The sequence below is a fragment of the Leuciscus leuciscus genome (genome assembly GCF_965113295.1).
Source record: "Leuciscus leuciscus genome assembly, chromosome: 20".
Classification (NCBI taxonomy): domain Eukaryota; kingdom Metazoa; phylum Chordata; class Actinopteri; order Cypriniformes; family Leuciscidae; genus Leuciscus; species Leuciscus leuciscus.
In genome coordinates, this window is record NC_138744.1 from 17,416,069 (window position 1) to 17,436,415 (window position 20,347).

The 20,347-nt window shown below is 35.7% G+C and overlaps 1 protein-coding gene and 1 long non-coding RNA gene across 4 annotated transcripts in view; one reads left to right on the forward strand and one right to left on the reverse strand.

Annotated features, from left to right (window-relative positions):
- Window positions 1-2,132, forward strand: part of LOC309483810 (uncharacterized protein) — a 107,535-nt gene extending 105,403 nt beyond the window's left edge. Inside the window, exon 8 of the mRNA XM_082149840.1 lies at window positions 743-2,132. The gene's annotated coding sequence lies outside the window, so the exon portion shown is untranslated. The remainder of the gene's footprint in view (window positions 1-742) is intronic.
- The window catches only part of LOC309483821, a 172,667-nt gene that overhangs the window by 115,455 nt on the left and 36,865 nt on the right, over window positions 1-20,347 (reverse strand). For all 3 annotated transcript variants that reach the window (XR_014200652.1, XR_014200653.1, XR_014200654.1), the window contains exon 3: window positions 12,697-12,893. This is a non-coding gene — a long non-coding RNA (uncharacterized lncRNA). The remainder of the gene's footprint in view (window positions 1-12,696; window positions 12,894-20,347) is intronic.

A 20,347-nucleotide genomic window follows, 5' to 3' on the forward strand; every position in this document is an offset into this window, starting at 1 on the left:
AACAACAAGGAAAAGATTATGTTTATCAATTTGCGGAGTTAAATTGTGGAATAAACTAGATGAAAACTTAAAGCAATGTCCTAACATATTCCTCTTCAAAAAAATGTTTAAAGAAAACATGTTCAAGAAGTATCGAGAAGCACTGTAGTGAAAGTAGGAGTGCTCCTTTGTTATGATTTAAATATTTGTTAGTGGTCACTTTGATGCATGTATGTAGGTATGTAAATGTGTAGGTATGTATGTATAGGTATATGTATATACATGTATGTATATGTATGTGTACATGTGTGTATGTGTATATGGATGTGTGTATAAGTGTGTATGTGATATCAGATAACAAAAAAATAATAATAACATAAAAAATTGTTATTTAAAGGAATGTAAGAATTAAAGGGGTAGGAGTACATAAGTTTAGCTTCTTCCTACTCCTTTTCGCACATGAGATAGAAGTATGTTCACACAGAAAAAAAAAAAAAAAAAAAAAAAAAAATTGTAATTTGTTACGGCTTATTTGGTGTTATTTTTTCTCTTTTTTTTTTCTTTTCTTTTATAAAAAAAAAAAAAAAAAAAAAAAAATGCTTTAAACATTTTGTATTTTATTTTACATATTCTTCTCTCATGTTCGAAATAAAGACTTCAATCAATCAATCAATCAATCAATGTTATCACCATTGTGTGTGTTGCAGCAGACCAGAGGAATGCATGACATACTCTTATGATGACATCAGCAAACTGTATGCAGTGATTCATGACTGGCAGGGCTTTCCTTACTGTAGTAGCTTTCCCAGTCAAACCCAACCCACCTCTTTTAGTGTGCTTCCACTTGTTGAGCCTGGAAAAGACTGGTATATCTCTTCTCCATTCCAGAAGTTGCTCAGTCAGAACAACGCCAGGTTCAGCTGCTGGGTTCACACACATAGGCTGCTCCGTTTGCAGTGCAGAAGCAGCACTGGCTCATTGTGCTTTCATGTGACACGTTTACAGTGGGCAACTGTACAATAATTCATTATTTTTATTTCAAATCCAAAAGTTTTTTTTTTCAGCATTGTGATGCTCTTTGTAGGGTAACATGTGGGAAGATGCCCCCTTAAAAACAATGTGGATTTACATTTAGACTGTAACATATTTAGGCCCTGCAAGTTTAGCATGCATCAGCCAATGTGTTATTTTAAAATAAATACATTTAAACATTTGCTAATTTAGTTGTTGTAGGCTATCACAAAAAAGAGCGATCAACTGGCCCCCTAAAATATTAAAGGAGGGATAAGTTGCCCTTTATGCTAATTCTTATTATTATTTATATATTGTTATAGTGTCATTAATGTTTAATACTAAATCTATTAGAGCTATTCTATTTTAAATGTTATTTTGACAATTTAGTAAAGGTAAAATTTTGAAAGGTAAAATTATTATGACTTTTAATTATTATGTGCAGGCATATGAATATTTACTTTTCTAATTTCCCATATTTTAATTGAAGATAATAGAAACACCAATCAAATTGAACGATTTCTCTTAGCTGCGAAGATGTCTGAAATGTAGGCTTCATCTAATTCATGAAACTACTGAATAATAACCCCATTAATTACAACAATTATTCAATTTAAAAATAATAAAAAGTAACAAAATGCTGTAACTTTTATGCCACGAATCCAAAAACATCCACAAATCCCTCATTGCAAAGACACAAAAAATTGATATTCAAATAAATGTCATCATATTGTCCAGAGAAAAAAAAAAAAGAAAAAAAAAATTAGATCAAAACTGTTTCGCTGACATCTTAAAATGTTGATATTCAGATGAAATGACCAAATAAAAATACGCACAGCAAACAGAGTGTGTGAGCCTGCGTTCTGAGGCTCCGGGATTTCTTGTTGTAGGCTATATTGGACGCAGCCAGGCTATAGTTTTTTTTTCTTTAGAATTAGGCTAAATATTTATTTATTTTTATATTATATTATATTTATATATTGCTGAACACTTTAGCTATGGGAAATTAATACTTTGTTACTTTCTTATACAAGCGATACTTGGTGAGGCATATGGTCGTGTTAAATACTGTGCAACATCTACAGAGGTCACATGTTTGTGTGTGTGTGTGTGTGTGTGTGTGTGTGTGTGTGTGTGTGTGTGTGTGTTTGTGTGTTAAACTTTTTTATTGGTAAGGTTGATGGAATTAGATCGCAGATTTCATCTGTTGGCAATAATTGTATTGCTTCTGTTGACCCTCCGAACCAATTAACCAGTTTTATGCCTGTTTCTTTGCAGCAGCTTAATGATATAACTGCTTATATGAAGCCCACCAGGTCTCCTGGTGATGTGCTCCCTTCTTCTCTGTTTAAGAAGGTCCTTGATTCAATTGGCCCAAGTATTCTGTTTATTATGAATACTAGTTTGTCATCTGGTGTTGTTCCGGTTAGTTTTAAGCATGCGGTTATTCAGCCCCTTTTTAAAAAAAACGGCTTAGATCCCTTTGACTTGAGTAGTTATCGTCCGATTTCAAAATTGCCTTTTATTTCTAAGATACTGGAAAAAATTGTGAATGCACAGCTTAATGATTTTTTAACGAGAAATAACATTTCCGATAGATTCCAGTCAGGTTTTAGAGCTGGTCATAGTACCGAATCTGCTCTTTTGAGGGTCTCTAATGATATCCTGCGAGGTGTTGATTCTGGAAACCGTGTTGTTTTGCTCTTGTTAGATCTTACAGCGGCATTTGATACAGTTGATCATAGCATTCTCATTGATCGTCTTAGGGATCAGGTTGGTATTCAGGGCTTAGCCCTGAAATGGTTCTCTTCCTATTTGAAGAATAGGACTTTTTCAGTCAATTTAGGGGATTATTTTTCTTCCGTTGCACCTCTTGTGTGTGGGGTTCCACAGGGCTCTATACTGGGACCAATTTTATTTTCCCTTTATATGCTCCCTCTAGGTTTGATTTTTGAGAAATTTGGGATTCAGTATCATCTGTATGCGGACGATTCTCAAATTTATTTACCACTGAAACATGGGCATCAATTTGCCATTCAGTCTCTTCAGGCATGTCTGGCCGAAGTTAAGTGTTGGCTTGCGAATAACTTTCTCCAATTAAATGAGGATAAGACCGAGATGATTTTATTTGGAAATAAGGGGTGTGTGGATGATGACTGCCTGGGGTTGTTTCCTGGGAAAAAACTGTCTAGCGTGAGGAACCTTGGTGTCATTTTTGACTCGGAGCTTAAATTTGACCGGCAAATAAATGCTGTTGTTAAGAATAGTTTCTTCCATCTTAGATCACTATCCAAATTGAAATCTATCCTTTCTTTTGACGATATGGAGAAGGTTGTTCATGCCTTTGTGTCATCCCGTTTGGATTATTGCAATGTGTTGTATTTGGGTGTGAGTCAGGCTTCTCTCTCCCGTTTGCAACTCGTTCACCGGTACTAAGAAAAGAGAGCACATTACTCCGGTGTTAATTAAACTACATTGGTTACCTATACGCTACAGAATTCAATACAAAGCGTTGTTGTATGTTTTTAAGTCTCTGCATGGCATAGCACCTGAGTATGTTACTGATTTAATCAGACGCTGTCAATCCAGTAGATCTCTGCGCTCAAATGATCAATTGCTTCTCATGGTTCCGCGATCCCGTTTAAAATGTAAAGGTGATCGGGCATTCTCTGTTGCAGCTCCAAGGCTCTGGAATGACCTTCCTCTGTCTGTAAAAACGTGTCCTTCATTGGGTGTTTTTCAGAGTGCGCTTAAAACTTATTTGTTTTCTTTAGCATTTGATAATGCTTTGTAAGTTGTGTGTCAAATGTTTGCATTGTTTTTATGTTTTTGTTTTATTTTCTCTTTTATACCTTCTGTACAGCACTTTGGTTCCACTTGTGGTGTTGAAAGTGCTTTATAAATAAAGTTGAGTTGAGTTGAGTTGAGTGTGTGTAAACTAGCCTATATCATTTAAATCCATCAATTAAATAAAAATATAAACCTTGGCTTATTCTGTGAACTGAATTTTCCCTATTGTAATTGTTATTTTAATCTGAAATGGGTCACATTAAAAATAGCCTCACTGAAAAGTTAAAGGGTTAGTTCACCCAAAAATGAAAATTCTGTCATTTACTCACCCTCAAGTTGTTCCAAACCTGTATGACTTTCTTTCTTCTCCTGAACACAAAAGAAGATATTTTAAAGAAGGTTGGTAATTAAACAGTTGCTGGTCCCCATTGACTTCCATAGTATTTTTTTTTTCCTACTATGGAAGTCAATGGGGTCCATCAGTCATTTGGTTACCGACTTTCTTCAAAATATCTTCTTTTGTGTTCAGGAGAAGAAAGAAAGTCATACAGGTTTGGAACAACTTGAGGGTGAGTAAATGATGACAGAATTTTCATTTTTGGGTGAACTATCCCTTTAAAGTAGGCTATACGAAATAAAGAAAACTCTTGGACGTGTATTTATGGATGGAGTAAGAACATGAGGTAGGTGTTTAAAAGATACGTGCACAGTTTAAGTATGATGAAGTCAGCAATGTTGTCCAAATTAACATGTCTGTAATGAACATAGGCCAACGCACCAATGTCAAAATCATGACCCATTTTAAAAACTTTAGGTAGTTGATTTAATTCAATCAATTAGCCTAAATAAATTATTTGATTAAATAATTAATTACATTTTTAGATTGAATTCAAAAGCAATTATTGCAAAATCAGAATTAATTCATTCGAATCGAATCTTTTTATAGACTTTTCTCTACTGAAAAAAAAAGATTCGTTGAATTTAATAATTTTTTATGGTAAGTAATTGCACACAATTGATTTTAGCTACATTTAAACAAATGCATTAAGTTTTAGTTCAACTTAATGCATTTGTTTAAATAGCTAAAATCAATTGTGTGCAACCACTTACCATTTTTATTAAATTCAACGAATCATTTTTTTCAGCGTGTGTCTTGAGGAAGAAAAGTAAACAAATCGTCATCAATGATTTCATTTGCAGGCACCTTTTGTAATAAGTTGTGAGGCCTTTGGATCTCAATATCACTGTTGGTATTTTCTGAAGTACAGTGCGCAGTTTAACTGCTCAGCTCAGGCCTATATCAAACTATGAGTGTCGTATAGTACAAAGATAAGTAGGCCTGCCTAGGCGCGAATTTATATGGATTGATAAGCGAGCGCAAGTTGCAGCAGCCGCGAGGACAGTGAATGTGCAGGCAGATAGTCGTAAATGAGTGATTGATTGGTCGCGGCACTGTGTGTCTGATGTTTGGTTACACGAAGCAAATCATCTACACAATTATCCGACAATTTAGTTGTAATAATAATTTTGGCATAAGGCTTATAAGTCCTCAGGCCACACAACATGATGATGCTGAGTCAGAATGAATCTCTCACTGACCTTGATTTTGCAGTAGCACAACTTTTCTGAGTGTACTGTAACATGCTTTTCATTTAGAGTTTTTAATTTTTTTGACCTTTTTGACCTTTGCTGTTGGGTTACTGTATTTTTACAGTATGCAAGTGCTGAACATACATACAGGCCTACTATATTCATTATAATATATGGCAGTACAGTATTTATTCACCTTATTACTGTAAGTTGCGATTACTATATACATTATGGCAAAATAAATTTTACAATTTGCAATTATTTACCGTTACAATATACTTTTTTTCTGTAACTGCATGCTTTGGATTCTGTGTTCTCCATTTTTTTATGTGGTGTCTAATGAATGATCTGTAGTGTTTATTATTAACCCGCTGTGTGTATGATCTGAAAGGATTATTTGACTTGAGCCAAACCGATCACTTTTGCCAGAAGAGTCAGATGTTCTCTGAATGTATTTTGAAGATATGGTGTTGTATTTAAGGTTATGAGAAAGTGGGGGATGGTTTCAAGAAATGTGTTTTAGCAATTCAGAAAAACTGTAACAAAACAAGAGAAAGTGTTAATCTAAATAAGGCAAAAGATATATCTTAATAATAATAATAATAATGGTCAGAAAGTATTGTTATATTTTGAAGACAAACAACATTTTAAAGGATTTCCTCCTTTCTGATATATAAAAGCATACAAACTGTTCAGCAGGATAAGCTCTGTTCATTTTACTACATTTCTACAAAATGTACTAGCTAAGTTATTCAACCCTACCATGTTATCATATTGTCATGATCAGATAACTTCTGCACATGAGTAAAAAAGAATTGTGGTTAAAATCTCCCAGCATGCAGGGTCCAAGCTTTACTGTAACCTTGGTAACAGAATCACACACATGAAAACAAAATGGAATGGTAAACATCATTGCCAGACCCAGTCACACCCATTTATAAGAAAGAGGATGAATTAAAAGAAGCAGCAGGGGAATCACCTCTCCAAAAGTTGCTTATCACCGTTACAGTAAAAAGTGAAATAAATCAGGAAATACCTGATAGGGAAAAATTCTTGGTTACATGGGCATGTGCACTGAGAGAAAAAAAAAACTGGTTGGGCCAGTGGTGAACAACATATCTGAGGAGGGATGTTCAACTGGCTGGCTATGTAAGCTTCTGTATGCTGGAAGTAATGCCAACTTGGACAACAAAAGTGTAAATAATAAGAAGCCTGTTTAAATAAGACCACAATCAATTTCAGGCATTCTTACATGATGCTCTCTATATAAGAACGTCAGGGATCTCCTATGAAAGTTCTGTCAGTCTTGTCTTTGTTTAATGTTTCTTTGTTTGTGTTGTGCTTGAACACATGGCTGTGTCTTTGTTTGTGTTGGCCATGTGTACCTCCAACGCACTCCTCACATGTGCAAACATTATTTGCTTTACTCAAACACCAACCAAAAATATGGCTTTAGAATAGGCCTATAAATAGGCCAAAGGTCGAGTGAATTAGTCATCATCTTTGTGCCAATTCCTTTCAATCTTGTTCAGAAATGTACATAGAAGCTCATGCAAGAAGAGCTTTAGGTTTTGAATAACTGTGTGTATGATATATCCAAAATATAATATTATGGCAAAGGTGTTTGCAATGCAAGACAAATGTTTGCTTTTGAGATGTGTTTGTGATATTTTGAATGCAGTGCTTCATTTTGCAAGAGATGCGAGGCATTTAGCATTTTGTGTGTGCAATTCCTGGATTTGCATGTAAAGTTTTGAAAAAAAGAGGCAAAGTTTTGAAAATGTGTGTAAGCAGTTATAAAAAACTGTAATATGAAAAAAAATGACATTAAAAGTGAACCTCAAGGAACATACAAAAATCATTTACAAATCGATGTCATGATCCCTTTAAGGCAGCAGTGCTTAGTCTCCTTTGAGAGGTTAATGTGTATCATCAATCCTTAAATACTGTTAAATCGAGAAGACTGTAGTACTCTCTAGAGGGATTGAGATTAATGGATTTGGATAAGTGACTTGACTTATCTGCTGCAGTAGAGATGTCACACACACACGCACACACACACATGCACACATGCACGTGCACACACACAAACACATACATACAAGGTTTTCATATTTTATGCTGACTTTTCATTGACATAATTATTTTTATACTGTACAAACTGTAGATTATGTCCCTTAACCCTAAGCCTACCCATCACAGAAAACTATCTGCATTTTTACTTTTTCAAAAAACATCACTAAGTATGATTTTTAAGCTGTTTTCCTAATGGGGACCAAAAAGAAATCCCCATAAGGACAAGGATTTCAGATATTGCCATCTTGTGGGGACATTTTGAGCCCATAAAAGGGTATACCTGAACCACAGACACACGTTTGTATGACTATTTCTGTTAGGACATTAAACAATATAATGCAATCCCTAATCTCCTAACCCTTACCCTAACCTTAAAAAAAAGTCTTAACCCCACGGGCCAAAAGATCCTCACTTTACTCACTTTGTCCTCACTCCAATGGTGTAAAACGTAAACTGTAGACACACACACTTTGTGTTTCCATGTTTATGAGGTCTTTCCATCGACATAATGATTTTTATAATGTGCAAACTGTATATTATATTCCCTAACCCCTTCCCTTAAACATTGTACCCTTGTACTTTTTTACATAAAAAAAAACACAGTTTAGTATGATAAGCTGTTTTTCTCATTTCCCCACAAGATCCAAAAATCATGGGTATAAATATTATTATGGGGATATTTTGTCCCCACAACATTAACACCTGGACCGCACACACATTAACTTATGTACTGTTCAATGTACTATAATGTATAATGTCATATTTTATTCACTTTTTGCAAATCACACAACTAACAAGTTTTTTGCATTTGACTGTTGTGGTATGATGCTTTGTTATTGTTGGACTCTGAGAACTTTAGAAAGTCTTTTCCGGTGGTTGAAATACAAAGTGGTGTGATTATTTTTTCTTGACTTGACTGGCTGCAGTAATAGTTTGATGAGGTGAGGTGTCAATGTTAAAACTGGCATGTGACTTCTGAGAATTGAGAAGTAGTACTACTGCATGCTGATTTAGAAAGATGTTTTTGTGTGCCAAAGGCATACTTTCATAGACTGCCTAAAAGCAGTGTGAGAGAGAAACAGGGGTTTTGATGAGAGTGAATATAATATGATGGGATAAGTAAGATGTACCCCCACCTTTAATTTTCCTCTTGCTCATAGATGCCACAATCTCATTTCAACGTATTCATTGAATGGGTGCTCTTATTTGGTCTGTTATGTCAAATTGAAGAATTACAGTCTAATTATTAGCAATTTTGAATTATTGACTGAAGAAGCTGTGGTTATTTAAGAACGTTATGTTCTGCATGTGCAGCTTTTATTTACAGCGATGAATGATTTAAACTATCAGCTTAGGGTTGACAATTACTAACCTCAGCTGTTAATTTCTTTCAGAGAAATAGGTCACATGCGTCAGAGGAAAATCCCCTAAGTTCCCTGTGCTTACTGTATAAGCATGCTATCGACCAAGCAAACTTTTTTTTTTTTTACATATAGTAAAGTTTATATTGAATTATGGGGATTTATAATAACTGATTCTATTCAAGTCCCAACAATAAGTTTTGAGCCTTGTTGTTGTATTTTTACATGATTTTGCAATGCATTTTGAATGCAGGTTATTTTTATTCAATATTTCAATATTTGCCCCCTTAAATCGTGCATTTTTACCTTTACAAATACCTTTATAAAATAAATAATGCTTTAAATAATAAATGTTAATAAAAAATGTTCAATAGAGAAATATGCAATGATGGAAAAAACAAAGTGATGCTTTTAAATATTAAATTAAAACCTCCAGTAGGTGATGAGTCATCGAGTCATTCATTCAGAAATGAAGCAAGTGGCTGTATGAATTAATATTTATGAATAATCATTGACTCTAATGATTCGTTCAAAACCGCAGATTCGTTCACAAACACTGCTGTGTGCTGCAGTTCTGCTGTGGCTTTCGTTGCCTCCGTTCGTCGACAGTTTAACAGCATCCCTCCACCACCCCTTCTCTTCACTTCTACTCCTAATTACTCTTACTACAACCGGGGGGAGTACTCTGGGTTCGGGCAAAATTCTGAGCTTGGAGCTCTCCCCCGGACAGCACGCCAAATAGGCATATTCTTTACTCCACTTAATTACATGTAAGTGTAAACTCGTGAAACTGCAGTTATGATGTGATTGAATAAAATAAATCATTATCTTTTTTATTAATTGATCATTTGTATTATCAAACAACTGTGACTACAGCCATGGCATTAATTATTATTTTTTTGCCATGGAGAAGTTACATCCATTTCACCTGCACGTTTTATCTTCAGCCGCAGAGAGGCTTCTTTTTTAAAATAATTTTCATTGTTTATATTCTATTTGTGTTCATCTGTGGAATGGGTTGGACCAACCAGCACTGTGGCTTGGGAGTGCGGGAGCAAACTGTACAACACTGGGTACGTTTTTTTTTTTTTTTTACTGCTGCTGTGAAAGCAAAATGAAATGAAATGCTGAGCCAGTGAGTCTAATACATCACATCTAATGCAGTAGTTAAATTCACTCAGCATTGACACTGCTTAAAACCTGGACTCAATAAACGTGTTAAAAATAATAATAAAAAAACAAATAACTATGTTGTGAAAATACATTAACTTAATTTGATTAAAGTTGGAGGGGTTGAATTGAAATGGTCCCTCTGTCATCTGCAGATAAACTTTACATTGGTACTTCCCACAGTCTGTACTGTAGCAATTGAATATCAATGTGCTATCCATTTGTTGAAGTGAAACTCGCACTGCAGGTGAAAGCATTATGCAATGCATCACTATACTCTTTATAATTGGTTCTGTCTTGAAAGCACTCAAAACCCCTGCTGTCTATGTTTAGAATATTGATGGGGGATTTCTAGTAATACAATTTTTAAAACAATTTGATAAGTAGCTGCTTGATATAGATATAATATTTACAAAGTAGTTCAGCAGCTTAGAAGACAAGAGCAGAACTGTTATGGTGTAATGACTGGTGATGGCCCATTTTATATGTTAGTGAGTCAAGTCTGTAACTCATTGTCATCTTTTACAATCAGCTGAGCTCATAAGTATGCACATGGTGGGTTTGTCTGACATTGAAGTGGTCTTTGAGATCTCAAGCTCATTTAAAACCCTGCCAATACAAAACCCTGAAAACCAAAAAAAATACCCTGTGTCAATCAGTTCTCCATTTCTAAACACTGAATTTGATCTCAAATGCAAACTTTCAAGCTCATTTAGCAATTTGACAAGGTAACATTTTGAGTTGCTATATATACTTAAATGAGAGAGCAGGCTAGTTTCAGAAGTTGTTACCAAATGTTACCAAAATTAGACCTTTTAGTAACACAGTACTATTTCCATGACCCCACACGTATTTATCAGCATAAAGGATTTCAAAGACCTTTACTCAGCACAGCAATAGAACCAGACAAACATTACTGCATTGTAGAGAAGGGCTCATGAAGTTTTCCCAGGGCACATGAAGTTAAAGCTCTTCTCAGAGGTTACAGCTGTAGGTTACCAAGAATCAAAAGAAATTAATGATGCCTTTACTGCTGCTGGAGCCAATCGCATACCAGTAAGATCACCTCATGTGTCACCTCAGCTTTTGTATAACAAAATATCATGCAGGAAAGAGCATTGTTTTTAGCATTGAATTACTTCAGCCACTCATATACTAGAGAAAAATAAATCACACCACTTTCTATTTTCTCCTAGCTCTTTTCTCAGCAAGTAAGGCGTTAGGAAAGCTCCACTCTTAGAACCCCTTCTGGCTGAGATTCGTTTGTCTTTTTCTATGTTTGGCATGCTGAAGTGCATGGAAAAGACTCTGCAATACCATCTGTCCATTTTGCTGAGTCATCCATTATTTTCATAGACTTCCCCTTCACCACAAATGGGCCTGTGCATGGACTCGTGTGCTGCGCATGTGTGTGATTTGTGGCTTCCGAGAAGTATCATGACTTCCGATTCCTTTACCTTGTGTGTGAGGTTGTTGACTATTCCTTTTACCCTGAGTTGCACCATATTTTTCTAGGTTCTATAGCCCAATCATGTGAAAAGTCCCAGTGCTGTTGGACTTTATATCAGCACTCTTGTAATGCAGCTCAAATTTGAGGACTGGAACTAACTGTTGTATATGTTGACATTACATATAACATAACACAAGCTTTTCATGTACATGTTTAAAAAAAAAAAAAACTATAGGCCTACATATTATGACTGACCAGACGGAGCTTAGCCTACAAGGCCATAATATGATAAGATTCCTTCCTTCCATGATTTTAAAATGACCACTCTGCCTACCAAATAACAAATATATCAAGCACAATACTGAAATCAGTTGAGAACTTTAAATGAGCAAATGCCAGCTGCACAATAAATTAATCAAACACATTTAAATGCACATTCAAAGCACATGAGTCAGAGAGGAAGTCTGAAAGAAAGTGGCTTTAGAACATCACTCTCACACCTCTTTTCCCTCTTCTCTGCCTCAGGGAGAGAATGCAATTTCAATAGTAGCCCCCTTCCCACCAACATCCGTAGTAGTCCATGCATGACCAGTGTTTTGAATGTGTGTAAGGGAAGTAAGCGAGTTAGTCATATATTTGACTTTTTACTGCAGCTTTGCAACAGTAAAAGCCAATGTTCCTCCTGAAATAAACTGTAAAATATGCCATCTACTCTTTTATGGACCCCGTTTAAAGTACTTGACTAATTCCTTCCACACCAAATCATAGTAAGCTCAAAACAGAGTTAATTCTTTGTTGTCCTATACAACATAAATCAATGTGCAAAGAGAGTGTTTTCAATTTGCATATGTGTGACTAAGACGTAACTCTATCCTGTCATTGAAGGCACACACACACACACATATACACAAAAAAGGTTTTGCATATTAAGTAATATATACATTTCAGATTTTTTTTTATATTTTACCAAAATAGGCTTTTATGGACCTAATAGATATACCTTGACATAATCTGAGCATAAAAAGTGCAATGCAGTTCTGTGTGCATTATGTAAACATCCTGCAAGTTCTTCATAAAAATTGTTGTTTTCTATAGTCAAAAAGTAATGTCATGCATTTAGTTTGCATTTGAAGTAAGCTGTATAACTTAAAAAAGACAGATATATCATTAACCAGTTAAAAGCACACAGACGTGGCATTAGTTGTGACACTGAGTAGTTGAATACACTATTGTCAAGTGAAATGTTCAATAAAATGCATACTGTCTTACCATGCTATAGTGTCCATGTCCATAATCGCAATAAACAGAACTCTTTATCCGAAAAGTACAGTAATCCACTGTTGAGAAAAATCAAATATAGTTGTTTTTCTTCCCTTTTCTTGTTTGTAGTTCTGTGTTGTTGTTGTAATGCGATAGACTTGCATAATCTGACTGGAATGCATTCCACACTTAAGCTCCAGCCCTGCCTGGGGAAAAAAGGAAAACAAAATCAGTGAATACCATTAAGCTACCATTAACCAACCATTAGCCTACCATTAGCCATTGCAAGATGTTTCAAAAGAAAGATGTAATACAAGCTATTAAGATAATGGAAAACCATTTGTGGTTTCCTAAAGAACCCTGAAAGTTTCTTAAAGAATAGATTCCTGTTAGTCTGCAGTACCTTTAAATAATCCAAAGAACAATTTGGGCAACGGAAAAGTTCTGTGAATGTTAACGGTTCTTCATGGAACCATACATGGCAAAAAAGCACCTTTGTTTTTAATTGTATTTTTGGAATGTAAGATTGGCCAGTTGCCCTCAGCGGATTTATTACATATATCATCCATTTTTATATAGGCAATATATATGCTAAATGGTCATACGCTTTATTCAGGTAAGCAGATTGTAGTTAAAAAACATATGTGAACATGTCATTGTGTTTGGTGAGGTATATCGAAGGATTCAAAGATGTGAAAGTGCTGTATATTTATTTTGTTTTGTTACCTCCCCCTTCCCTGGGTACTTTCCAAGATTCATTTGAAGACACACACGCACAAACATGTGGCCAATATGAAAAAAAAGATCACCGGGGCAAATGTGTTTACCAACTCAGAATTTCACTCTAAATAATGTTAACTTCATTTCACCACTAATTCACCAACAAAAATCACAATATTTAAATTCTACCTTAAGGCCTTCACCTCACTGATTACTTTGACATATATTAGTGACAAATTACCATTTCTACCTATGATATTTCAACAATTAAACTAGATTATGACTTATGATGGCATGACATGGAGAAGGTTATTACTTTGAGTGTATTACAGGGTGTCTGAATGAGCAACATCATGATGAAAGAGTAACATTACACTACTGTATGATGACAACTTACACATTTTAATAAACCGTGTCAAACGCATGAATTGCTGTCAAGATATCAACGTAATTTGATATATTGGATCTGGAGAGCTGTTTTGTAGCCCTGTATGCTGTACAAACGCAAATCCTTTGAATCAACCTTCATTCTGAATACAAGCAGGAAGTCCTTTTTAATTCCCTTCCAGGCCTTCAGTAACAATGAGCCAACTATGACTAATTAAAATAGATATTTAAGGTTCTGATCATATGTTCTTGTCTATAGCAACAATCCTGTGTCTGATAAAAGAGCTGAATTGAGCCTTTTTCTGTATCACTATGAAACCACTAACCATAATGGCACATCCTTGAGGTGTATAACCAAACCAAAAGAAAGAAGCTACTTGTAATTTAAATGAATGAATAACTGTTTTCTTTAGGCATCATCTACAAGCAGAGATGTGTCACACAAAAGTGCTTATAACAGTATCTTTTATAGGCAATGACAACTTTAAGCCTGCTATAGCCATTTTTTCTAAACAAGTATATAAAAATAAATATCTTGGCTCATGGTTCTTGTAATCAATGTATTTTGTTTTTGTGACTGGGAGGTGTTTCTGTCTTAAGATCCTTAAGGTTTATTTTCCTTATATATAATTAATTTGTATTTTTCAAGAAAAAGTCACTTTTATTTATAGGTATATCACTTTTTACAATACAGATTGTTTCAAAGCAACTTTACAGTGAAAACAGGAAAATAATGGAACAAAGTTTGTTTCGACTGTACAGCAGATCTAGAAGAAAATAGTGTCATTGTTCAAGTTCAGTGTTCAGTGTTGTTGTAAAAAAAAAAAAGTTAATTTAGTTAATTTATCTATACAAGTTACTGTATCTATACTGCACTGCTATATTTAGCAGCATGGCTAAATCAGTGATGTCAATGTCCAGCTCAGTTCAATTCTCATAATGGTGTCAATGCAGGCAGATCAATAATATTGTTGAATATTAAGTGTTAAGTTTCATTTAATTTGTTGGATAAAAGAATCAAGTAACTAGACACGTAGAGTAGCCCTGCACCACTGCACGTTTCAGATGTACGGATGTCATCCGGCACACCCAGTGAGCTATATGAGCACATAACTAACAGTAGGGTAAACAACTAAGGACACACTGTAAAAAATGATTTTTTGGTGAAGTAAATACTACTGAAAAAAAACAATGTAATTTACATGAAAAAGTTAGTCCAGGCAAGAATTTAAAAAACTAAGTAAATTCCATATCAGTACTTATTTCAAGCGAGTAGAAATGAAAGCGTAAATATCAACTCAATAAAATTAAGTAAAAATTACTCAACTTTTCTGATACTGGGGTTCCCATCATGCACTGGACCTTGAATAATTAATGAGGTTCATTTTTCACTGTTTTCCAGCTGTATTTACACTGTTTTATCATTGCTTTTGTTGTCAGGATTAGTAACTTGCCATTTTGTGACATTTTGAGTAAATTTTCTGCTCAAAATGACACATTCAAACACAAAAATGATCCATCAAATGTTACCGTCATTGTGTATTGTCTACGAAGTATTGAGGTACTGTATTTGCATTCACATGAGACTTAACATCTGACATGATGTCTTATAAATTACTTAGATAATCTAAGTAAAGCACATACTATAAATGATTGGTATAATTCAATATTATTGTTTGAGTGAAATGTAATGCAAAGGAATATTCAACTAAATCGATATCAATCAACCTTTTACTAGCCAAGTTAAAATTACTTATTATCTTTGTTACTTTCACTTAACTAGGTTAAGTAAAGTTTACTTAATTCCATATTCCAAGTAAATTTAACTTAAAGATTTCTAATTAAAGCTACTAATAAATGTTTAGGTTTTTACTTGGCAAACTTTGTAAATTTACTAGCATTTTCAGAGTGAAAAAAATTAGCAAGCTTTTTTCAAGTAAATCCTACTCCAAATTTTTTACAGTGCAGGAATGTGCTTACTGGAACAGTTTAGAATGCTTTAGATGCTATAGAGACACTGATGGATTTATGTGATAACGTTGAAAGGTCACGCCGGCGCCGGCAATACTATTTGAACTACTATTCATATTCATCAGAATGTTATTCATATACTATTCATAATCATATTCACTGAATACTATTACTATATATATAATAGCAAACAATACTATTTGAACTATCCTCCTACATACGGTCGTATTGTAAACAGTGGGGCGGTACTTCCGCCGGCGTGACCTTTCAACGTGATGACGTAGTTCCCTGTCCGTTTGTTGATCAGCTCAATCCGAACTATTGAAGGTAAAAAGTCTATAAATTATATTTAAAAAAAATTAAATGACCTATCGTTTCGCTAGATAACAACCTCTTCTTCAGCTGTGATCGCGTACCGCCCGTTTAAACACTTCAAAGACTTTTGGAACTGCATTGATTTGGACTTAAAAACGATGGTAACCAATGAAGTCCATTGTTAGAAGAAAAATCCAGAAATGTTTTCCTCAAAAAACATAATTTCTCTCCCACGGAGGAAAGAAAGACATGGATATCTTGGATGGCATTGGGGTGAGTAAATTATTAGGAAATTTTCATTTTGGGGTGAACTAATCCTTTAAAGCTTCTACTGCTACCTCAGGAGGCTGATGGTTATGAATAGTGATGTTTAAGTAGTTAAACTGGTTTTACAAACCACTCTTGGTACAACCATATACAGTAGGGTCATAAACTGAAACAACTGCAACCAATTAAAACTGCTAACTGGAGATGACTCATTGTTTTCACATTTGAAGTGGATGGATGCAGGACAAGTTTTGAAGTTATTCCTTATTGCTTCCTTGAAGTGAAGCTCTGTAAAATGGTGAAAGGGCCATGTGTCATCAAAATTTTAAATCACACCAATGACAAATTATCAGCATGTGCCAGATTGTGTTCACCCCTATGTGTGATCTTGTTAACATAACAATGAAAAGCTAAAAAATAAGTTTCTTGGTGCGTGTTCTGAGTAGAAGGAATAGAGTGCAACTGTCCCTGCCCCCCTTTTCAGCTGCAATTGGTTCTGTAAGTGTTTTTTTTTTTTTTTTTCATGGGACTTTTTTTTAAAGTCTTTGTTAAAAGAGTTATAAGTTATGAAGCAAGCCAATCAGCTACGGGGTGAATCACAATACTACAAACTTTGATTTGGAGCAAAAACGTTTTTGAAAATCAGACAAAAAGACAAAGGTACAAGACTGTGTACTTAACAGCCTTAGTGAGGGAAAGAACTTCAATCCCATGAAGCACTGCAAACAGCATGATCAAATTAAAAACGATGGAGAAATGTAAAACTACTCATTTACAAATGTCTTAATGTATGAAGTCTCTCCGAAATCAGTTTCATGAGGTACCTTCGTGCGCAAACACTGCCTACAATGTTTTTGCCTGATAGGGAAGCGAGGCAAGTCAGTTGCCTAAGTTGTCGGATGCAGTCTAGAAAGCTACAGGCAGTTAGGTTTGATGGAGGGTTGAAACTAAATCATAACCAATCATATTCAGATCTGAATCCATTCCGGTACACTAAATTCAGTTTATTTAACAACCATTTAGCCATTTCACACGTGACTTTCATGCCAACTTTGGGTGTAAACCCAAAAGTGTCTTCAGACACATTCACAAGCAGCCCAACATCGATTTCCCCCGATTACTGTTGTCATTTTATCTAATTAGAATATGTCTAAAAAAGGACCATCTTTGTATCCATAATGGGTGCATATTAGTACACAAAGTTATAATTCACACAAAACCAAAAAAAAAGTACATTGTGTCATGTGCTCTCCCTCAAGCCATTCCAAAACTACACAACATACTGTCTTCGGCGGAAAAATAAATAAAAAGAAAATCTATCAGTGTAAGTCAGTGGGCATTAAATAATGAATTAACTTAATTCTTAAAAATATCATATTTTGTGTAAAATTATATTTAGACAAATTATACAGGTTTGGAACAACATACCGGTCAGTAATTGATGACAGAATTTGAATTTTTGCATTTCCCTTTAAGGGCTAAATAAAGTACAAATAGTAGCGTTTGGCAGACTGGACTTTGGCTGTGGTACTGTAACCAACACTTGCAACCCCTCCCCATTTCACCAAACCACAAGTAGGAATTAACATGATAGGCATTTAAGAAAATTATTTGTTCACTGCGGTTTCTGGTTAACTGTAATCTGTGGCCATGAAACCACAGTGATTTTCATGCCATGGATGCCAGCTGTTGAACTGATTAAATTTTTTTCTTTCTAGAAACCTGACATTTGGGGAGGTTGTTGAACCTTTAGATAATTCCAGTTTTCCAGTCATCAAACCAGAACCATGTGAATGATGTAGTCTATTATAATTGGTCTGTGTGGTCGTTAACTGACCCTAACTTTCCTCTGGTGTGTAAGTACAGACCATGAACATGCACTCTGTCAACACAAAAACCATCCACGCCTTTAAACCTGAACCATCTGGGGCAACACATTCTCACTCCCAACTCCTCCCATATGGACGCTTGGTCAGGACCCCTTTAGTATTTTTTACTTGCTTTTAATGAGAAACATTTGGCGTCAATGCACAGATGCAATGGGCATGGGAATTTTATCATCATGATGAAATTATATATTTTGGTATAATTTTGTCATTACGAAATATGCTGGGGTGTGATTAGCCATTACCGTATTTTGACATTTTTGAGCATGTACCCCAACATCTAAATCTAACCATTTGTGTATTATATAATAAGAAACAAAGGATATAACAGGCAGATACATCTACAGTCACAATTTATTACAAAAGTACAAATATTCCAAGTGTTCCAAGACCAAATGATTGATTTTTGCGAAGAATAGCCCCTAAAGCGATCACCGTTGATCTGCTGTAAAGCTCAAATCATGTGTACACATTCAAACATTGCCGTCGGAAGAAGCATTATTTCAGATTTTGAAATGGCATTGTCTCTTGTGTGTCTTGTGATTGATTGCATCATGGGTGTACCACAACATCACAACCTTATATTTTCCCTTTGCTGTGTATACAATAATGGGCCTCAGTACACAAGTGAAACAAACCTATCCCTATGTTTTGATGTTCTTGCACTGAAAATGGCTGGGGCTCCTAGAGATCTCCAAAGGACAACAAGCTACCTCAGTACACTCTTAAGTCAAAAGAGCCAATGCCAATGTTATGATGCTTTTATGTTCTTCACTCCACTGGTTGGAGTCCTATCTCACAGGTAGGTCCTTCAAGGTCGCATGGAGAGGTGAGGTATCCAGAGCACATCACCTGACCACAGGGGTTCCCCAGGGTTCAGTTCTTGGTCCCCTCCTCTTCTCCATCTACACCACATCACTGGGACACATCATACAGGCACACGGTTTTTCCTACCACTGCTATGCTGATGACACGCAGCTCTTCCTCTCCTTTCAACCAGATGATCCCACAGTAGCTGCACGGGTCTCAAGCTGTCTGGCGGACATCTCCACATGGATGAAGGAACATCACCTGCAGCTCAACCTGGCAAAGACTGAGCTTCTCGTCCTCCCTGCCAATCCGTCTCTACAGCACGACTTCACCATCCAGCTAGAGTCATCATTAATCACCCCATCAAGATCGGTCAGAAATCTTGGAGTAACGTTTGATGACCAGCTGACCTTCACAGATCACATTTCAAAGACAGCTCGATCATGCAGGTTTGCACTGCACAACATCAGGAAAATCAGGCCTTTCCTAACTGAGCATGCAACACAACTCATCGTCCAGGCCCTGGTCATCTCTAGGCTTGACTACTGCAATGCTCTTCTGGCTGGACTTCCAGCATGTGCAACCAAACCACTACAGATGATCCAGAATGCTGCAGCTCGTCTTGTCTTCAACGAGCCCAAGAGGGCCCACGTCACTCCTCTGTTCATCTCTCTGCACTGGCTACCTCTCGCTGCTCGCATCAAGTTCAAGGCACTGACGCTTGCTTACAGAACTATCACAGGCTCAGCTCCCTCCTACTTTCACTCACTCCTACGAGTCTACATCCCTACCAGACACCTACGATCGGTCAACGAGCGACGTCTCGTGGTTCCATCACAGAAAGCCACAAAATCACTTTCCAGAACATTCTCATTCACAGTTCCATGCTGGTGGAACGCTCTCCCCACCCTCATCCGGAATGCAGAATCCCTGACAACATTCAAAAGACAGCTGAAAACCAATCTCTTCCGTGAGCACTTAACCTTATAGAGAAAAAAAAAAAAAAAAAAAAAAAAAAAAATTCCTTTCCCTTTGTAACATTTGGAAATTTGTTTTCCTTTCCCTTTGTAACATCTGGAAATTCGTTTTCCTTCCCTTTGTAACATCACTTATCAGGCTTATGCTACTCTGAATAATACCTGAACTTCGTACTTTGAGCACTTCTTGCGTTGTTGTTGCTTTTGCCTCTTTATGATGACTCGCTGAATTTTGTCCTAATTTGTAAGTCGCTTTGGAGAAAGGCGTCTGCTAAATGACTAAATGTAAATGTAAATGTAAATGTTGAGAAATAGCTGGGTCAAGTT